Genomic DNA, 6,194 nt, shown 5'->3' on the forward strand with positions numbered 1-6,194 from the left:
CATAATTAAAATTTAATCTAATTTGTATTTTAATTCTCCAACTTGCTGACATATTAGTAAGTATGCGGCAGAAGGCAAATAAAAAATGAAATTAAATAACAGAGTGATTTTAGATTTTACAAAATAAAATATCGAAATATGAATATATTAATTTGTATAATGTTGTTTATTTTTTAAAAAAATGTTATATATTTTTAAATCTAAATTATTATATTTAAACTTTATTAAATCTAAATTATTATATTTAAAATTTAAACTATTTCAATTTGATGTATTATTTCTCTCTCAACAAACAAATTTTGCATGTGTCTAGTGTCGTATGATACATTTGTGTAGTCGACAATGTCGATATAAGAATAAAATATTTAGTCGAGTATATCTCCAACGAACATTAGATACGTGCACGCTAGTATAAGTAGGAAAGGTGAACAACCTCAATCGATTTCCGCCGAGGAAACTATAGTAGACTGTTCAATGTTTTAAGCATTTTACTTGCCGCTTTGATGTCAGATATTACGACAGTTTAAAAAACAAAATTTGACACATATATTACTAAACACCACAGCAATATTCTCTTTAAAATTTCTATCAATTTAACTTCACAATTTCGGAGTCAACTGTAATTATAATTAATTAAAAGCCGATCGTCCATAATAATTAATTGACGTGTTCAATTTTTTGGGGAATTTTAATTAATATTTTTCGTTAACAATTTTACATAATTGGAGAAATAATTTATTAGACCTTTTTTTTTTCTATTCACGTGATACTAAAAATAATATCGATAAATTTAAATTTAATTAAAATTTTGTCATGAAACGGAATAAAACGGAAAAGTAGTGGTTCTATATTTCCGTTGAGCTCTCATGCGCTTTTTTGATATTTTTTGTTCCGCTTGCTTTTGGACGATTAAATGGCGCAATTCTTCTAGTCTCTAAAGTCGTCAGTGCGGAAATCGCGCATGAATCACCATCACGCATTGCAATGCATTTCACTTTCCCTCGTCCGCATTCGTTCTCCGATATTTTTCCAGACTTAAAAAATCGTTTCCCATATTCTATGGAGGAATAAAATTTTATTGTCGAATAAAATAATGAATATTATATTATACTGTAATAAGAATGACAATATAATTAAAAAAAAAATTAATTACTGACTATTAATTATAATTATAATGCTGTTGCACTCAACAAACTTTGAACTAAACTAAGAACTAAGAATATGATTGCTCGTATTTCACCAACATTTAATTTATATATTAACAATCATATAAAGTAAAAGTAATAGAAGAAAATAATTAATTACGAAATTAAAATGCCATATCTCATATCTATGCGCAATCAAAATTAAGTGCCTCTTCCCAAAATTGATTAGAAGAAATGCATCAGCGCTCGTGTCGCAATCGATTAATATTTGATTGTGTAAAAAAAGGTCGCGCTTTCGAAGAATTCGAAAAAATTTCTGTAACAAGTTTACGCGCTGCGAGTGAAGTACATTCGTTTGTATTCCATTCCGAGCGCATGCGCATTTGATTACCAATTGTACAATCGTACAATGGTTTATATACAGGGTGTCCCATTTTAAAGGATCCATTCAAATATCTCAAAAACACTGCGTTAAATGGAAAAATGTTTCAAACAAAAGCTGTGTGGCTTCAAGGGGGCCATAAGACGGTGACAATGATTTGACCTTGGAAAATCATTTAAAGGTCATGTGAAGGTCAACTTTAAAATCTTAAATAGAAACCCCCATTTTTTATTTAGTATTCTTGTAGCTGACATCGAGAGATTTCCAAAACACTATAATAAAGTATTTTTTTATTAAGTACTTTTTGAGTTATTTTATATTTTAATCTGACATATTTTGATATAAAAAATTAAATATCTCGTAAAATATTTAGTTTTTGATAATCTTACCGTAATACTTCTATGTACAGAATAATGAGACAAATCAATTAGTATAAAAAGAAAAATTGTTTTTAAGAAAATTATTTACAATGTATTTTTTTAAATTATTTGTTTTTTTTGGCACTAATTAATTTGTCTTATTATTCTGTACATAGAAGTATTACGGTAAAATTATCGAAAACTGAATATTTTACGAAATATTTTATCTTTTTATATTAAAATATGTCAGATTAAAATATAAAATAACTCGAAAAGTACTGAATAAAAAAATAGTTTATTATAGTGCTTTGGAAAGCTCTCGATGTCAGCTACAAGAATACTAAATAAAAAATGGGGGTTTCTGTTTAAGATTTTAAAGTTGACCTTCACATGACCTTCAAATGACTCTTCAAGGTCAAACCAATGGTACCATCTTATGGGCCCCTCGAAACCAAACAACTTTTGTTTGAAACATTTTTCGATTTAACGTAGTGTTTCTAAGATATTTGAGTGGGTCCTTTAAAATGGGATACCCCGTATAACGAAAATTGCTCATGCGTTTGTAAAAAGAGAAAATATAGAAACTCGTTTTTTCTCTATTATTCCGCGAATTCGACATTACTGTGCTATCTTTCCTATTGGCGAGTATTCCAAAATCATTTTGCTCTTTTATAGTATTATCAAATCGTTTTATATATGTATCTAACTCGTCTTTACAAGGGATTTAATTATTGCCAAATACTACGTAGTAATTAAATTTATTTATTGATTTCAGCGTATCAATTTTTTTCACATTTTTCCGCGTAACTAATTTATTTATATCTATTTAATAACAACGTTGTCAATTCACCACAATCCGAATGACATTCGTGACGCGCATGTTAGCCGGCATATTTTTCAGCTGTATGACGGGTACGCTTGACATTTCTAGGAGGATGATACGCCTCCCGGGATAAATTACAAGTTTAGTGAAAATAAACATCATGTGCGTCTGGACTGGAAGTATCGAATTTCTCTACATAGTCCATGTCATGCCGTTTATCGGTTAAGCAGATATTAACAACAGTTGAAATCATGCGATAGTGACGTAAATCCAACTATGTGGCAACGAATATTTTAATATTTACCTTTCTCTTCAATTGAGAGAGCGTGCATTAATAATAATATAATATCTAACATACTTTTATAATAATTCTTATGTGTGTGTTCTTTCTCTCTCTCTCTCTCTCTTTCTCTCTGTTGCATTCCAAAAACGCAATCAAATGTTCAGATATCTACTTTAGAAATATATTTTTTCAGACATATGTATGTAAAATTAATTTCTTTTATTATTTTTGCGTCTTATAATTTTTTTAAATATCTGCCAAAAATAAAGTAATCAAAATCGCTTTAAGAATGTTCTAAAACGTTACATGATTGATAAACATTTATCATATATCATATATACATTCTTTAAATACAAAAGATCCGCTTTACTTGTTCTTGATTTAGCTGAGTGAATTCTTCAAGTAATTACGAGTAACAATCGCCGTGCCATCGAAATCCACCCTAAAGGACAGGTATATAACATTTTATGTTTTTTTTTCTTTTTCTATCAAAGTATCCGAAGCTCCGGGAAAGTAAATAGATTTTCGCGCTGTCGTTAAAAACTGTAACTCCATTAAGACACGAATCGTCCGTGTCAAGGAAAATGCTCAGCCGCCTCGGCGTCCTCTATTAATCTTATTAAGGAAGAACCGGGCGATAACCTTGCCTTGTAATTCCATAATTCTATATTGAAACTTGATTCGTGCCAGTTGCTCCTTCATCGCGAAATTAGTGGCTTTGATTCGATCTTGAACGCTATTTAGCGTCAAAACGGGAAAATAAAAGCGCGTCTTTGTAAAATGTATTTGAATGTAGAAAGTGTATTTCTAGTTGTTTCTAATAAGGAAATTGTTTCGAAATAATAAAAAACATTTGGATTAAAAAATAATTTAAAAAATACAAATCTTATGCAAAAATTTAAAATTATATATTTAAAATATTCAAACGAACCTGTACTTTTGTAAGATAACAATAATGATACAAAATAAATTGCGATAATAATGATATATCGTAAAATTATTTTTTCATGAAAATTAATAATTTATAAGAAGAAAAAAAGGGAGAAGGAGAGAAATGAATTTATATTTAATTAATTATTATTTAATCAGATCAAAAGTTTATATTAATCAAATTCTCATTATACTATGCAGAGCGGAAATAATTTTTTAAATCAAAGTTATAATTTATTTTACCTCAATTTCAGTCATCTCATTTAAAACAATTAATACATTAAGATAATTGTAGAATTAGCACAAGGATTTCGAACAATAGCGATCAGTACTGATGACTTACTCGTATGTCAAGGAAATCCTCTCATTTTAACCTCCGTCTCTTTAATGTCAGAATCGACTAAGCCTTACGATTTGTTGGAAAACCTTGGTCTCGTTCGTCGCCAGCGATTAAATAGGACGTGATTTTTGTGAGCGGAGAATGTGATGCATGCGCATGATATAGTTTTAAATACATAATTACACGCATGATAAATACAAATAAATGCATTCGATTAACATAAAAAATTGTAACACTTTTGATTCAGAGCAAGTTCTGTTTTGACACAACTTTCGCTTACTTTCTAGTATAAAATTGAGTGAATAGTATTTCAATCTTGATAAAAAAACATAGCTAATAATTTTCTGTATTGTAAACGTATCATACTTTGCAAAACTCTTATTTATATCGTATACATGCTATTTAAAAAAAATATATTTAATTTAATATTTATTTATTTCGGTTACAGAATGTACGCATAAATTATTATTGCAAAATTATTATTTTTTATGTATGCCGATGTGACGTCGAACACGAATACGTTAAGCTGCGACATATATCGAGGAAAGTTTCATCGGTCGGTGTCACCGATAATTCAACGAGGGGCGTGTGGTCTACTTTATTTATAACATCTATCGACATGCATCGCTTATATAATTAATGTATCTTTCTACAACACGTTTATTAATATTAATTAAAAAAATGTAACCAAAGTGAAAATGAAATAATTAATAAATAATTATATATTTCACGTCTCGTTCAAATTAGTATAAGTCTATTGGATTTATATATAACAAAATCTTGCTTTCTTTGTCCGTAATCTTTTGCTTCTTATCGATACATCTAGTTATGTGCGTCTTGATGCGCGAATGATAATTAATTAATTGGAAAGTCTAGTAAAGGTAGCTAATAATTCTGCACCGTTTAACGTACAGGCCTGCATCGATGCACCAACTTTAAAGATCCCTCGAGAATAGAACAAAATATGTTTTGTCTGAAATACGCTTTGCTAGAGTTAAATCAAACTCGATCAATCCAGCTTTCCAACAACGGAAATTTCTAATTCGAGTTGTAATCCGGGAAATTGAATTTGCAAGTTTCATACCTTATTTTGAAGCTCGAGACGAAAATTTTAAATCCGCTAATAATTAAAAAGCAGGAATCTGTAAAAGTCTCCATACACGTTAAACATATATAGATAAAAAAAAAACTCAAGATAAATAAATAACAAAACAGTAAGAAGCGACAAGATACTAAAGTTTCTACGAAAAATCCATGTTTTGTATCAAATATAAAAATTATTATTGCATTTTTTATTATATTTTCTAATGATTAGAAAAAGATAATCTAATATAACAGTTGTTTAATTAATTTAATTCTCATCCTTTGTGATATAAATGGAGAATAAAATTTTTTAACAATTTTTTTTTTCCATGAGAGGTAAAGGGATTGAGCGTGAATTTTTCAGACTTTTAAATGTGCGCGAATATTTCAAATTAAATGAAAGCATTTGGAGTTTTCAGCAAATTATTTTTTCCATATGGAGATTTTAAAAACCGTAGTATTTGCCTTTTTTTTTATGCAAGATATAAAAACAACCATCAGAGAATTTTTGTATGTGCAAATTTTTACTACTAAAAGCTTTCCTTTTTTTTTTGTTTGTTTATATACGTTCTCTATATATATATATATCACTGACATAATTTTTGCAAGTCCATTATATCATATTAATCGCAAGATTAAAATAAAAAATAATTTATTAATACTCACCGGTTCGATGCGCAACAGCGGAATTGTAATATACAAGGTTGATCTATAAAAAACAGATATGTCTATTACAAAGCAGCGTCCAGAATTACTAATGCATATTTAAGATAGTAATTTAAGTTGATTTGTATAATATAAATTAATATTCAAAAAATTAAAAAAAAAATTGGCACGCGGAAGATAATT

This window comes from Polyergus mexicanus, unplaced genomic scaffold, assembly GCF_030449975.1.
Source record: "Polyergus mexicanus isolate NDT 795.1 unplaced genomic scaffold, iyPolMexi1.0 SCAF_21, whole genome shotgun sequence".
In the NCBI taxonomy this organism is placed as follows: Eukaryota; Metazoa; Arthropoda; class Insecta; order Hymenoptera; family Formicidae; genus Polyergus; species Polyergus mexicanus.